General features: G+C 39.5%; 1 protein-coding gene across 2 annotated transcripts in view; it reads right to left on the bottom strand.

Annotated features, from left to right (window-relative positions):
- LOC125452046 (peroxidasin homolog) overlaps nucleotides 1–17,289 on the bottom strand; it is a 499,162-nt gene that overhangs the window by 358,250 nt on the left and 123,623 nt on the right. The gene's annotated exons all lie outside the window — the stretch shown is intronic.

Raw genomic sequence — 17,289 nt, 5'->3', positions numbered from 1 at the left:
GAAGGATCAGTGTGGACTCAATGGGCCAAATGACTTGCTTCCACATTGTAGGGATTCTTTAGGGTAGTGAATTAAGGTCCAGTGAGTTAAGATGGTTTTCTGAGAGCTCCTGTATTTTAGCGAGTTTTGTGAAGATTTGTAGCTCAGGTTGAGGTTCTGGATGTGAGTTTGCTCGCTGAGCTGGAAGGTTAGTTTTCAGACATTTTGTCACCATTCTAGGTAACATCATCAGTGAGCCTCCGACGAAGCGCTGGTGTTATGTCCTGCTTTCTATTTATCTGGTTAGGTTTCCTTGGGTTGGTGATGTCATTTCCTGTTCTTTTTCTCAGGGGATGGTAGATTGGCTCCAAATCAATGTGTTTGTTGATGGAGTTCCGGTTGGAATGCCATGCTTCTAGGAATTCTCGTGCATGTCTCTGTTTGGCTTGTCCTAGGATGGATGTGTTGTCCCAATCAAAGTGGTGTCCTTCCTTTTCTGTATGTAAGGATACGAGTGATAGTGGGCCATATCGTTTTGTGGCTAGTTGATGTTCATGTATCCTGGTGACTAGCTTTCTGCCTGTTTGTCCAATGTAGTGTTTGTCACAGTTCTTGCAAGTTTTTTTGTAGATGACATTCGCTTTATTTGTTGTCTGTATAGGGTCTTTTAAGTTCATTAGCTGCTGTTTTAGTGTGTTGGTGGGTTTGTGGGCTACCCTGATGCCAAGAGGTCCGAGTAGTCTGGCAGTCATTTCGGAAATGTCTTTGATGTAGGGGAGAGTGGTTATGGTTTCTGAGCCTGTTTTGTCTGTTTGTTTGGGTTTATTGCTGAGGAATCAGCGAACTGTGTTCATAGGATACCCATTCTTTTTGAATACGCTGTATAGGTGATTTTCCTCTGCTCTGCGTAGTTCCTTTGTGCTGCAGCGTGTGGTGGCTCGTTGGAATAATGTTCTAATGCAGCTTCGTTTGTGGGTGTTGGGATGGTTGCTCCTGTAGTTCAGTATTTGGTCCGTATGTGTTGTTTTTCTGTAGATGCTGGTTTGAAGTTCCCCATTGGCTGTTCGCTCTACTGTGACATCTAGGAATGGCAGTTTGTTGTTGTTTTCCTCCTCTTTTGTGAATGTTATGCCAGTAAGGGTATTATTGATGGTCTTGAATGTTTCCTCTAATTTGTTTTGTTTAGTGATGACAAAGGTGTCATCCATGTAGCGGACCCAAAGTTTGGGTTGGATGATTGGCAGAGCTGTTTGTTCGAGTCTCTGCATTACTGCCTCTGCTAAGAACCCTGATATCGGAGATCCCATGGGTGTACCGTTGGTTTGTCTGTAGGTTTTGGTTACCCACCAACAGACCTAAAACAGCAGCTAATGAACTTAAAAGACCCTATACAGACAACAAATAAAACAAACATCATCTACAAAATACCTTGCAAGAACTGTGACAAACACTACATTGGACAAACAGGCAGAAAGCTAGCCACCAGGATACATGAACATCAACTAGCCACAAAACGACATGGCCCACTATCACTCGTATCCTTACATACAGATAAGGAAGGACACCACTTTGATTGGGACAACACATCCATCCTAGGACAAGCCAGAGACATGCACGAGAATTCCTAGAAGCATGGCATTCCAACCGGAACTCCATCAACAAACACATTGATTTGGAGCCAATCTACCATTCCCTGAGAAAAAGAACAGGAAATGACATCACCAACCCAAGGAAACCTAACCAGATAAATAGAAAGCGGGACATAACACCAGCGCTTCGTCGGAGGCTCACTGATGATGTTACCTAGAATGGTGACGAAGCGTCTGAAAACTAACCTTCCAGCTCAGCGAGCAAACTCACATCCAGAGCTCCTGTATTTTCTTTCCCATTTTACGTCATGTTTATGACAACAAAAATTAACATAAGTGTCAGTGATGAATTGGGGCTACAAGATGAATAAAATCAAAACGCCACGTATATCCTGTATTAAGCACTTTCTACAGAGTTTCAATTACTGTATTTTGTAATCATTAGTAGCTTTTCAAAAGGATAGACCAAGGGTATTTGACACATTCCCTTCAGGAGATGGCCTGTCTCCAATCAGATAGTCATGGTCCATATGACCATAAGACATAGGAGTGGAAGTAAGGCCATTCAGCCCATCAAGTCAGCTCCGCCATTTAAATCATGTCTGATGGGCATTTCAACTCCACTTCCCTGCACTCTCCCTGTAGCCCTTGATTCCTTCTGCGATCAAGAATTTGTCGATCTCTGCCTTGAAGGCATCCAACGTCCTGGCCTCCACTGCACTCCGTGGCAATGAATTCCACAAGCCCACCACTCTCTGGCTGAAGAAATGTCATCTCATTTCAGTTTTAAATTTTCCCCCTCTAATTTTAAGGCTGTGCCCACGGGTCCTATTCTCCCCGCCTAACGGAAACAACTTCCTAGCGTCCACCCCTTCTAAACCATACATTATCTTGTAAGTTTCTATTAGATCTCCCCTCAACCTTCTAAACTCTAATTAGTACATCCCAGGATCCTTAGCCATTCATCATACGTTCGACCTACCATTCCAGGGATCATCCGTGTGAATCTACGCTGGATACGCTCCAGGGCTAGTATGTCCTTTCTGAGGTGTGGGGCCCAAAATTGGACACAGTATTCTAAATGGGGCCTAACTAGAGCCTTATAAAGCCTCAGAAGCACATCGCTGCTTTTGTATTCCAACCCTCTTGAGATTAACGACAACATTACATTTGCCTTCTTAATTACGGACTCTACCTGCAAGTTAACCTTTAGAGAATCCTGGACCAACACTCCCAGATCCCTTTGCACTTCTGATTTGCGAATTTTCTCACCGTTTAGAAAATAGTCCATGCCTCTATTCTTTTTTCCAAAGTACAAAACCTCACATTTACTCACATTGAATTTCATCAGCCATTTCCTGGACCACTCTCCTGAACTGTCTAAATCTTTCTGCAGCTTCCCCACCTCCTCAGTACTACCTGCCTGTCCACCTATCTTCGTATCATCAGCAAACTTCGCCAGAATGCCCCCAGTCCTTTCATCCAGATCATTAATGTATAAGGTGAACAGCTGTGGCCCCAACACTGAACCCTGCGGGACACCACTTGTCACCAGTTGCCATTCCGAAAAAAGAGCCTTTTATCCCAACTGTCTGCCTTCTGTCAGACAGCCAATCCTCAATCCAAGCCAGTCCACAATGACCCAGGCAGAATGTGGTGGTGTAGTGGTAATGTCAACAGACATGAGAGTCAAACAACTATGTTCAAATACAACAAAGATGGCTGGTGGAATTTAGATTAATAAAACATTGGAATACAACATTAGACTCAGTAGAAGTGATCATTGGTTGTTGTAAAACAAAAGTCTAGTTTACTATTGCCTTTAACAGAGAAAGTCTGCAATCCATACTTTTAACTCCAGAACAGAGTAATGTGGTTAACTTTTAACTGCCCTCTGAAAAGGCCGAGCAAAGTATGCAGAAATGGATGATGAACAAAATGGCGCTCACGTCCCATAAAATCACAAATGTAAGCCTTAGAACTATGAATGCCTACTATCCCCAGACAAATTGAAGGAACTCCCCGAATTCCAGTAGACTAGTGAAGGGTCAACAAACATCTTTGTGCTTATGGAGCTATAGACCCCTTGTGATTTGTTCTGCTGCTAAAGTACAGATAAGTCTTCTTTCAGGAATATATCTATCTTAGTTAAAAAGTTGGATGCATTCAGGGTGTGGTATTATACGTAATACCAAAATCTGCAATACATATTATGTGGCACCTGGAGTCTAAATTTCATCAAATTTCTTTAAATTTATGTTCTAGCATGCATTGAAAGGTGTTACAGAAATTAGTGAGCCCTGCAGGATTGGAATGATTAAGATGAATATAAAATCCAGCACAGCATACTAGCCTTGCTCCTAAACTCCCAATATGAGATCCTGGCAGCCAAATGTATGTGCTGAGAATGTTCATAAAACATACTTTATGGCATCACATGTAAATTCAGATATCAATATTGTGAATGGAAAGCTAACTTATGAATAAAACTACCAAATAAAAAGATTTACAACATAGAATTCATTCAACATTTGAACTGAATGAGGACTTATAAATATACTTGTAGCCAATTGTTTTAAACATTTTTCATAAGAAGCCAAACTCTTGAATGGATTGTTAAAGGAGAAAATAAACGTGAAAAAGATTGATTAACGCTAAGTCTGTACTTCTTATTAATTCCATTAATCTAAACTTCACTGAAAAACATGCTAGTATTTGCAAAGCTTCCCCAAAATGTCCTGCATTTTACTTTGTGCAGTGATGAAATTTTACCCAAGAGAACATCTAACAGTGATCATTGAAACACAATCAATATTTAATTTAATTGTATATTATCTTAGCTGTTTGATCATGGAAACTACACTGCTTTGAAATCAACAAGTTCACCCCTCAATTAGATTGTCTTTCAAGGTTGGGAGCATTGTTGTGGGATACAATTCATCAAGTAGAATATGTGTTTTTAATAGGCATAGGAATTCCCCTCCAAAGGAGGTCCCAGAAACTGGTGCCAGTCCCATTTTGAATCAATCAAGCCTGGTTAGATTAGATTAGATTAGAATAGATTCCCTACAGTGTGGAAACAGGCCCTTCAGCCCAACAAGTCCACACCGCCCCTTGGAGCATCCCATTATACTCATAAGGCAGCAAGATACAATAGGTAGTGTAGCAGGAGTAGGTGTTATTATAGCCCATCCATAATAACCGTGACTAATTTGAAATAGAAAGATGGCATTCTCAGAGTTGCGTTTTTTTTGCAGTAAAATGTATTGAATAAATAACAAACATATAAAAGGCCCCAATGGCATTTCTTTTATTCAATCTTTTTTATACATGACATAAAACTGTGTAATTATGTTCTGTGGATCTTTTCACAGCTGAAAGCATATTTTCAATCATTGCACAGTTTCCACATTTTTACAGATTGCATGCACACCCTTTTACTGGCAAATGATCCAACAGTTCCTGTGGCAGGAGACTGAACAGCACTCACTGTCTATTAAGCTTGTCTGTGCCTGTTAATGGCAATGATATTTTCTGATGCAAGTTGCTGGGATGAGTGATGAAAGTGGCGCTTGCTCTTTATAGGGCATCTGGGATCCGAGTGAACAGGTGCATTTCTATATCCAAACAGGCTGATTTATTGTGAAATTAATGGTGCAAAGACTAAGATGTAGGGTGAATTATAATGGTGTCTTCAATGTCAAATAAGCTACAGTAGGAGAAATAAAGAGAGAAAGAAAGATTGAATTTAGAGAAAAAGTGACTGAAAGGAAAAATTCTTAAGAATTGAAGAGTTTCATAAGCACTTTTCATGCTGTTAAAACGGTACTCAGACTTGAAGTGACTTTGTGACAACTTCACTTGTACCTACTGTCAGTAGTACAGTAATCTAAACCAATCAAATGCATTCAACTTGTAAGCCTGACAACAACATGCCATCTAACAAGTTAGAAGTATAGTAACATATCTCTGAAAATATTGGGATTTCTACATTTAACATCCACATCTTCCCTGTTTGAAGTTGCTATAGCATTTGCAATCACAAATGATAGCAGCCTCACCCTATTTTGACATGAAAATTTGAGACAATTAATTAACTGACCAGCTTCTGTGACTCTCTCTAAATGGGTCCAATTCATAGACCTCAGCATTTAACTTTGCTTCTACACAAAATCTACTCAATAGAAAATCAGTTTCTTGGTCTCAAATATCTTAAAAGTTAATGAAACCAGTTCCCAAACAGTTCTCTACCACAGAAACATTGGAACAGAGCAGAAGCTTTGTTGTTCGAAAATAACCTTTTTGTCCCTACTGACACTGCGATTAGTTTAATCCATTCACCATGTCATACAATGGCAAATAAGCTGCCGCACTGTTAAAGAGTAGGTCAGTTAATGTTGTGAAGTTTCCAATGCAATTTTCACTAAAGATTGTGCTGGATTGTAACAACTCTTTATTTTTATGACACACACAAGATTATAACTTTATTATGGAGTTGTTAAGCATCATAGAGTTGGTTATGGTGATTCTTGATTATCCAAATGCTTTCTAACAATGTCCTTATAGCATTTGCAACATTCACGCAATGTCTGAGTATTGCAGTAGGAACACAGACTTTTGTCATGGTCAAGGATTATATTGCACAATGGGGTTTAAATGGTGTCACCACAGTTCATCAAATTCCAATCCAAGAAACTATCAGGATCGCTTAGGCATCACTCTGGTGTAATGGCAGTAGCAATGGCTCCAAAGAGCAGAAGGCTGGTGACTTCCATTAGGAAGGCAGTGCTCATTCTCCCAGGGTCCTCGCTGTGGTCTGAAAGCCAGCCAGCTCAGACTACTGCCATCCCTGCTGAGATACTGAAGTCCCTAGGCAGACCTTTCACCTTACAGCTTTACAAGGTCATTCTCCAATAACCATCAGGTGCCATCTCCTTGAATTGTCACATTCTAGAACATACAAACCCACACAAAGGGCAATTACTGTGTGTATACACAATAATAATTCACCAACTATGATCACACAGCAGCTGGCACTTTAGATTCCTGTAATGGAGCATTTCTGTAATGGGAGCTTTCTCCACAGCGACATCTCTACTAATCAGAGTCCACTTCCCAACCAATTAGTACTGCTCCCTCATGTATTATAAATGTTGGTTTCTCCGTTGAATTTGCATTCTTGCAAAATGTCCTGATCAGTGCAAGATGAAACTTTTTAATAAAACATGCTGTTCTTTTCAGGAATATCCAAGTTAACTGCCTGATATATATTTAATCCCATTAAGGCTGCTGCAAATGGCTACATTGGGGTTTCCACCAGTTTACCTGCCCATGGGCATCACTAAAGCCATTAAGTTCAATCCAAAAAAAATTGTTTTTTTTCCCTTTCCTAGTTTTTAACTCTATCCACATAAATTACACTTTAATACAATCACTAGATAATTCTGAATAGAATCCTGTACCAGCACTGTTACCCCAGACCTCTTTATCTCTTTCCATCAATCTTGCAAGTGTATTAACCAGGAATGCTAAGTTCAGAGCACTAGTCAAACCAAAGCCATCACTGCATTATAATTATTATTTTACAACCATAAATCCATTAGATATAGGAGCAGAATTAGGCCATTTGATCATGGCTAATATGTTTCTCAACCCCATTCCCCTGCCTTTTCCGTGTAACTCTTGATCCACTTACTAATCAAGAACTTACCTCTGTCTAAATATACTCAATAACCTGGTCTCCATAGTAGTCTACAGCAATGAGCTCACAGATTCACCAACTTCTTGTTAAAAATATTCCTCCTCATCCCAGCTCAATGTATTATCTCTTCATTCTGAGACTGTGCCTGTAAGTCCTTGCATCTCTACCTTCTCCATATCTACAATATCTAGGTCTCTCAGTATTCTATAAATTTCAATCAGATTCCTCATTATCCTCCTAAACTCCATCAAACACAGATCCAGAGCTCTCAACCATTCCTTATAGGATAAGCCTTTCATTCCCAGGATCATTCTTGTAAACTGCCTGACACCCTCCCAGGCCACCACGTCCTTCCTTAGATGTGAGGCCCAAAACTGCTCACAATATTTCAAATGATGTCTGATTACAGCCTTACACAGCCTCAGCAGTACATCCATGCTCTTGTATTCTGGCCCTCTCAAAACAAATGAAAAAACTCAATTTGCCTTCCTAACTGCCAAGTGAATTTGCATGTTACCTTTGCCCTGAAATATCATTATCATTTTAATCTAATTTGCTATTGTCACATGCATAACCAATCAATTCACACTCCTATATTTCAGAACAGTGATCTTTAATATTTTCCTGGATTTCTCCGTTAACTATTTTGATTTTATCATTTTTTCCTGGTTGGATTTTACTCACTCTCATTGCACTCTAGCAGATTTCAATCCAATGCTCCTCAGACAATATATTCTTAATGCTTGTTTCAGCTAAAACCCTTTATCTCCTTAATAATCAATATTTCAGGATTAACTCACGCAGTGGTCGCAAAGTCAGGATCCCAAAGCTTGCAGCTAAATCTCGTCTATTGTGTCAACTGGATTGTTCCAATAATTAAATGTCACCTTGGAACAGTAATCCTGCTTCCTTCAGCTCCGCTAGATGGTCAAAATATCATTTTTTTTTCAGCATTTTCTGGGTTCTAACCTGTCTAATACTATATGTTAGTAACCACAGTCAAGGAAGGAGAATCTTGAAAATCTTTACCCTATCATACTACCAAATATGGTCAAATGTAGCTTGTACAATTGATCCTCTATCCAAAAAGACACAAGTTTCTGATACTGATGCTATGGCTTAATTCAATATTATTGTGGCTCTGATGCTCCAGTTCCTTCTTATATGCTGACAAGTTGTTAATTAAAAACACTCTGGAAAATAAAGCAGTTATACTTCTCAACATTCGTTCTCAGTGTGATGGGCTGTGAAGTGTTAACTGTAGAGAAATTTTTGCTTCGTCCCTCTCATTTCATTGTTGTACTCAAAGATAAACATATTATAAGTAAGTAAAGCAATTCCAACTTTGATACAGCAAGTGAAAGACCTTCTTAAAAGTTCTTATGGAATATTCTTTCATGGAATGACTGATCTTTGTGTCTTTCTTTCACTTCCCGGAGAGGAAATGCCTGACTTCTATTTGTCAATTACCGACAGGGATGTAATTGAAATCTGGAGCTTACTATGTGGACAATTGCAAATGCAGACCTGTGTTCTGTTACTCCATGTTATAGCCTGTCTCAGCATTCCACAGTGTAGCCAGTGAACAAGACTTCATTTTTAGCTGTTGACAAACGTGCAAGATCCAGAAGACATTCAGTATTCAAAGAGATGAAGCCACTCTGTTTCGTTTCAGTGATGTGTGCCAGTGGCAAAAAGAAAACAAGTCGCTTTTATTATTGCAGTTCACTGCAGTTGTGACTCGTTTGCTCTGAGCATTGATTAAAATTATAGACCTCAACACAAATTATTCAGGAATGTTGCTATAGTCCACAGGGTGTCTAATAATTTTGTTTTATTACCAGAAAATTAAGGTGAAACCTATGTCATAAATTGATTTTTTAAAAAATATTGGTCTGAAAAAAAACTGAAACATGATTATTCTATAATGACTGAATAGATTTTATAGCAGCCAGTAAAATATTTACAGTTTAACAGTTAAGTATTCCAATCACTGACATGTACTCCTAGAGTATATGCAGGATATTGGTAAATTCAGGAAAAATATACATAAATTTGACAAGTTATTCATTTTACACAAACCAACTGCTAAAATTCACTCTACATTATTTTAAATTCTTAGTTCCTTGGGATTGAGGATGACTTATTTAGGGGTTCTGAAGTGGCTGACAAGTCCAATACGTGATCGGAAGTCTCTGATACATGTGTGGCAGGTGTTGCTTGGAGGACTAAGGTGTGCTGTTTGGAAGTGTATGTTCTCTCTTCGATGTCTCATTTCCTAGCTCTGCATGCTCCTAATGAAGTGCCTTCCTGAAAAAAACTTCTGCATTTTGATCAGTTGAAGAACTGGGCCTCCCATGAGTCAATGCTGATAGTCTGATATCTTCAGGAATGATCTGGAGGCATACCTAAATAATTTCCACCAACCTCCTGCGAGTCTGCTATTGCAAGCACATTTGGAGTTGAGCAGTTGCTTCAGGACTCAATCTCATATTCACAGTTTACAACTTATAAACACTGGCCACTTTTCAAGTCATTTGGTCACATCACTCAAACGTATTGCATTATGCTCGCTGATGCAATTCCTCCTTTTCCTGCAACAGAACACAATACCTAATACCAGGTTACAGGAAAGTACTGGAGAAGAAATGTGCCTACACATATACAAGGTAAAGAATGTTCACGTCCATAAGAAATAGTATAATTGAAGCCACAGTCGCCACAATATGGAAATGTTTAGTAACAAGTAGACCTGTATAACTAATCCTTAAACTCGCACAACTATTCTCTGTCATCTTCTGCTAAAGCAGTGAAGGAAGAGGAAGAGCACAATGAAAATAAAGAGGCACTCAATCTTACAATTGCAGTCACCGTTTTAGATACTTACACTGAACATATGTCAGAGGAAGGATCTCCCTGTGGTGAGATACCAGGCAAAAGTACACAGAAGATGAAAGGGAAAGCATAGTACACAAGTTGCTCCACAGAATAAGAGGTTGTCATATAAGTTCTGTTGCAAAATATGTGGATGAATATTTTGATGAAACAAGCCACAGAAAACTCTGATGGACGTGCCTACCCACATACCTCATTTACTGGATGTAATCTCGATAAGGCATTTAAGACTGAGATGAGGAAATTCTTTCACTTAGCCATGCCATTAATTTGTAAAAGGCCTCATATTGTCCAAGTATGAAGTCATCCTCCCTCACAGAACAAAACATTTACTTTGCCAATGGTCATTTTCAATTTCATTGAACACTGGTTGTTCACAGTCCAATGCAAGTTAAAAAGCAGTCACTCTTTACAGAGTGAGTCCAGGCTCAGTCTCTTACTGCTGATGGGCCATAAAATGTAAACATTCCCTTCCTCGAAGACCTCCCTGTCAAACCCATCAACTTTAAATGCTCCTGCATTCCTAAACAATTCATCTACCTAACTCTACTTCTCTCTAATTTACTCACCTCCTCTCATGCATTGAGTTATTGTGCCAGACTTAGTAGTCACATTACCACTTTCAGTTCAATGCGTTATCATTTCCTTCTGTAAGTACTGAATTATCCTCATATACAATTTTTATCCCCTTTAAACCCCCAAAATTAAAATTCTCCTCAGTCCTACAGCAATGGCTCCTCATAAATCCCTTTGATGAACCACCAGGATTGACCTCAGCCTGCGCCCTTACCTTCCTTAGACAGTCAGCCCTGAACAGTGAATGACCAGACCCATGACTAATCTCTGTGCAGGTTCCTGACTGTCTTCCCGAGACTGTCCGCACTGATTGGACTGGAGGCATGAGGCTGACCATGGCTCTGGACTATAAAGAGACTGACCCTGACTAGTCCAAGTCCCTGGACTGATATTGGACTCTGCCTTTAACTTACTGTGCCAGGATTCCAACCCCTCTTCCCACACAATCCCAACCTACTGAATGAAAGGTATCTCCCTTGATTTCAGTGATGACTACACCCCTTAGGCTTTGAGAAATGACTGTTTGCGTGTTTGCTTGTAAACTGCTGACATGTGGTGTACACGTGAGACTGACAGAGAACAGTGATATGCAGCAATGTGACCACCTTCTTGACTGATGACTCCTGACAACCACTACAAACTACATGGCTATGCGTCTGCATGAAAAGGCAAGTCAAGGTAGAAGTACTGTGAGCCTTGGTACTCCAGCTGAGGGTTCAAAGTGTAAAATGGCAAGGTAAGGCAAGGCAGTGATGCTGTGAGTACTAATTTAAGCACAAAGTGATTGACTACCAACAGAGCAGATCCATGAGATGCACTCTGATCCAAACAAGTTGGGTATGCAAAGTGCTTTGTAAAGCATTTCTCAATGTAAAGTGCAGCATAAAAGTCCAGACCCATATTCTAAATGGATCAGAGATGTGCCATGATGCAGTTATGAAGGTATGTGACAGAAATCCCCTCAACTCTGCTTGTAAATGTGTTGTGGTTCTGTGTTTGCAATTTATACAGTGGGAATGTGCACTTTAGCATGCTTTTGTGCCTCAATACATTCAAAATCCAGAATTAATTCATTGGATGGCCTTGCATCTGCATTCATATAGTAGAAACAGGACAACAGCCAATAGAAACTGAACGAAGAGGCCACATCTCAGTTAGCTTCCCAAGTCAGAGGTCATCTGTCATTGGTAAATCACAACATGTGACAACTGCGGCATGCTCAATGTCTGAGTCATACAGTTATTTCTGATATAAGTTACTAACTCTTCCAAAAGCTCCATGTACAAACTGATCACTCTGGTTAGAGGTAGACATTGTTGCAGTTTTCTACTGATTCTAGCTAATGTTTTCGCTTTGAAACTGCTGCTCAAGCTCTCATTCATGTCTTTATTACCTCTAGACCTGACTCTCCCAACATATCCCTGACTGCTCACTCAAATTTTACCCTCCCTCAGCTTGATGTCATCCAAAACTCTGCTGCCTCCATCTTATCTTATTTCACCCAAATTCCACCGTGTTCTCTCATCTAAATTGGCATCCTGTCAGGTTAAAACTCATTTTAAAATTCTTATCCCCATTTTCAAATCCATCTATGGCCTCACCCATCCCTTTCCCCATAATCTTCTGTGGCTTCACTGCCCTTCAAAATCTCTTCATGCCTCCAGTCCGGCTTCTTGCACATTCCAGATTTAAATTTAATTCAGTGAACCATTGATGGCCATACCCTCAGATTCTTGGGACCTAAACTTTAGCATTTTCACTTTACATTTTTTCTACTTCTCAATCTTGCTTTCTTCATTTTACACACTGGTGCAAACCTATTTCTTTAACTAAATTTTTGATTACTTAACCGAATGTCTCATTATATGATTCAGTGTCATATTGTTTTAAAATGCTCGTGCAAAGCGTTGTGGCATATTTTCTTATATTGAAGGCATGTTGCAATTTGTTGTTCTGAGTTGCTTATGGATTTGCTCCCTCCTTCGTCTCCATCTACCCCACTCCCTACACTATACCATCCCTCTGCAGAAATAAAGGAATGCTAGTAATGTACTTCCTTTAGCTTACTATTTCCATATAAGAATGGAAGCTTTCAAGTGCAAACATACTGAGCTTTCAATGATCCTATTAGCAATGCAGCATTTTACACTATAAAAGCATTGCTTTTCTGCATTCTGAATCCTCAATCACGACACAATTTAGGTTATTATATGGTCATTCATCGGTTATGAGATATGTAGAGCTACAATATATAGTAGCTTCGGACTGGGCAAAGGGTCTACAATTTACTCCAGAGGTTAGACGATGGCAGAAAGTACATTACCAAACTCACATAGTTTACAATGTCAATTCAAGACTATCCTTGTGCTCACTCTCTCCCATCTGCAATTTTTAATAACCATACCAGGACACAATTCTAGCAAAAATGGCATGATGCCAGGTGATTCCAGTGCCCTTTCCTGCAGTCAGCATTGAATAGTTTCACTCCCTTTCTAATATAATTCTGCCCTGAAACAGAGCCAATGTTACTTTATCCACTCCCATGCCAATCCTTCTCGGTATATTTACATTAAAGTAGCAATTTTGTTCTGAGCTCCAACCCCAAAAGGAAATCTATTCAAATTCACTTCACATAGGACAACTGCTTACAGCACAGATAGAAAGCCATTAGCAATGGGCAGAATTCAAATTGAAGTGGTGTTTGTTAGCCACTAGTGTTTTCATACTGTCTTTTAACATTCACATTAATGTCCCGCATGTAATAACAAAAGGGTGAACACAAAAATTGCTGTCTGGAGAGAATCTTAAGGTTTAAAATAACTGCATTACTCAGTTAACAAATTATAAACCTGTTTCCACTCATCAGAAATGAAAATTATTACAAGGTGTAATTAAATAATAATGTTTTGGTCGTTATTTACATTTTTGCATTGTTTTTGAATGAGGTATTCAGGAATTTTCAATTTTACAATGTGGTGTTTTTCTGAATTCTAACATCTGGACGATGACAAAATTCTCCCTAATGGCAATTTAATACATAGAATTGAACTTTTGATATGCAAATGGTAATCAGGCTTCTGTTTATATTTAATGACTGATACTTTCTTTTCAGTGTTGTCACACATTCTGTGGTTGTTTTCCAGATGGCTACTTCCTGATGTGGCCCTGGGTAAGGATTGATTGAGGCTGTTCACTATCATTAACCCTCTTTTGCCTTTGTTCTGTTTTGGACTTATTCAGAGATTTTTGGAGAAGGGTACACCACTGTAGAGTGATCCAGAAGAGATACTGTTCTTGGATAAGAAGACGTTTTATGGCATGATGGCAATAATTATAACTACATTTGGTTAGGCACATTACTAGGACTTAGCGAGCAGGTGCATATACATCAGCTCCCTCCGAAGTTCCGGAAGACTGGAAGATGGCTAATGTTGTTTCATTGTTTAAGAAAGGTAGCTAAGACAACAGAGGGAATTCCAGGCTAGTGAGCCTGACATCAGTGGTAGGCAAGTTATTGGATAGGATACTGAGGGACAAATCAACCATAATTTGGATAGTTAAGGTTTGATTAGGGACAGTTGGCATGGCTTTGACACAGGAAGTCATGTCTGGCAAACCTTTTAGAGTTTTTTGAAGAGGTAACCAATAGGTTGTATGAGGGTAGGGCAGTGGACTTTGTCTATATGGACTTTAGTAAGGCCTTTGATAAGGTACCGCACAGCAGGCTAGTCATGAACATTAGGCAGCATGGGATCCAGGGAGAGCTAGCTAATTGAATTCAAAATTGGCTCAATGATAGGAAGCAGAAGGTGATGGTTGAAGGTTGTTTCTCGACTGGACACCTGCGACTATTGGTGCACCACATGGGTTGGTGCTGGGGCCTTCATTATTTGTTATTTATATAAATGATCTGGATGTGAATGTACAAGGCGTGATTAGCAAGTTTGCACTTAATACAAAATTAGAAGGTGTCAATGTTAGTGAAGACAACTATCATAAAGTACAGCAGGATCTTAATCAGATGGGTGAAGTGGGCTGAGGAATGGCAAATGCAATTCAATACCACAAGCGCGAGGTGTTGCATTTTGGAAAGTCAAACCAATACAATGCAAACCAATACTTTTACAATAAATGGTAAGGTACTGAGGAATGTTGTGGAAAAAAGGGACCTAGAAGCACAAGTACGTAGTTTGTTTAAAGCTGTACGACAGGTGTACAGGGTGGTGAAGAAGGCATTTAGCATGCTGGCCTTCATGAATCAAAGCACTGAGTATAGGAGTTGAATAGGTCATTGGTGAGGCCACACTAGGAGTTCTGTGTACAGTTTTGGTGATCCTGAATAGGAAAGACATAGTTAAATTGGAAAGTGTGCAAAGAAGATGTATGAGATTGTTGCCAGTGCTAGTAGGCCTGAATTATAGGAAGAGGTTGGCCAGGATAGGACTTTATTCCTTGAAAAATAGGACAATGAGGGGTGACCTTATTGAGGTGTAGAAAATCATGAGGGGCATAGATATAATGAATGCACATAGTCTTTTACCCAGGGGTGGGGAATTGAAAACTAGAGGGCATAGTTTAAGGTGAGAGGGGAAAGATTTAAGAAGGACCCAAGGGGCAACTTCTTCGCATAGAGAGTGGTATGTATACTGAATTAGCTGCCAGAGAAAGTGGTTGAGGCAGGTACAATAGCGACATTTAAAAAAATGTTCGGATAGGTACATGAATGAAAAGGGTATAGTGGGATATATCCCTCCAAATGCGGGTAATTGGTACTAGCTGCGTGGGCACCATGGTCAGCATGGACCAGTTTGGGCTGAAAGGCCTGTTTCCATGCTATATTACTGTATGAAAACTAGAGCAGAGCTGCCAGTCTCCACACACTAACTGTGTGACATCGGGGCAGCACAGTGGCTCATTGGTTAGCACTGCTGTCTCACAGTGTCAAAGACCCACATTCAATCTTAGCCTTGAACAGCTGTTTGCCTGGAGTTTATATATTCTCCCCTTGTCTACATGGGTTTCTTCCAACAGTCCAGAGCCATGCTAAATTGCCCTTAGTGTCCAGGGGTGTACAGGCAAGGTGGATTAGCCATGGGAAATGCAATGTTATAGGGACAAGGTCCAGCTGGGATGCTTTTCAAGGGGTTCATGCAGACTTGGTGGGCTGAATGGCTTCTTTCTACATTGCACAGATTCTATGATTCACTAGAAAAGGTGTAATCACTGAAATGTTAGCACTTTCAGAACCATTATCTTATCGAACACTTCCAGATTAGCATTTTGAGATAACTTTGAAACATCCTTGGAAAACAGGGATGTAAAAGTCATACGTTGCAACTGTATGAAATACGATGGGGTAGAAATTTGCTGAAGCCTGTTCTCTGTCTTCAGCCAAAAAGCTTGGGTGATCCCATCTCTAGAGCCAGCTTGCCTGATTTTAGACAGCATGCCTCACTGGCAGTCACCTGTGTACACTTCTTGAATGCGGAGATGAAAGGGGGCAATGGGAGATGATTGTGACCGTGACACTTGTGGAATTGGGACTGCATTGATGCTCCTGGATTCGTATGTCAATATTTCTTAAAAACATAACTTTTTAAGTATGCAGTATTTAATTGATGGATGCAAGGACCATTGAGGAATCCTCTTAGGTGACTAACTTCAGAAAGGAGTTGATTAACACCTGAATTAACACATTTGAATAACCCAATACCTTTTTTAAGTAATGACATAAATTGGGCCTAAGCAATTGGGTGTAGATCATGCCACATTTAAATGTGTATGCTTTATTTTCTGCACAAAAGTTAAGCAAGATGTATTCATTTTTACATCACTGCCTTTCAAAAACCATGTTTTTTTTGTTAATAGGAGAAAGCAATAAATTCATTACAGAATCACAGACTTCTGTGCAAGTCTCTTCCTGTCCTAGCAGTTTCTTTAAGAGAACTTTGTGAAGGATTATTGTCTATAAGTTAACAAGTTCAAATTGATCTCATCCCTCTGGAGCTATGATAATCTATCTCAGTTAATAAGATGAGGCCAATTTCAGGCAAACTCCAAGGTTGTGGTAATTTCTAGGCTGAAGATTTGAACAATAAAATTACATGTATTTTGGAATTCGGACAAAGCCCAGAATTTGCTTCAACTTCTATCTATGTATAATTGTTCTGTTGAAAATAGGTGAAAGGTTTAAAAAAAACCTAAGCTTTAGCTTCTGTCTGTTGTTATCGTGTATGTACTAAAACATAACTTCGGCGAGATATCCTCTCAGAGGACTGATCAGGACTGATATCCATTCTTCTGCACTCGAAGAAGTTTGATAAATCAAATCAAGTAACTCATGAAAGTTAGGGGAAATAAGAAACTGATTTAAATTGCTTCGAGTCAAAACTAAAGAATACATGGCTAAATCCACAATACTTAACCTAACAATATTCTGATTCACAAACATATGTGTTATTCTTTGCATCTGTCAGTGAATATCTGCATATTCATCGGATGTGATTCTTTCCATCACTGTGTCTTTCAGAGACATACAGACACAGATGA

This window comes from Stegostoma tigrinum, chromosome 5, assembly GCF_030684315.1.
Source record: "Stegostoma tigrinum isolate sSteTig4 chromosome 5, sSteTig4.hap1, whole genome shotgun sequence".
Lineage (NCBI taxonomy): Eukaryota > Metazoa > Chordata > Chondrichthyes > Orectolobiformes > Stegostomatidae > Stegostoma > Stegostoma tigrinum.
Note: the sequence above shows the minus strand (reverse complement) of the source record. Positions and strands in the feature narration are given on the sequence as shown.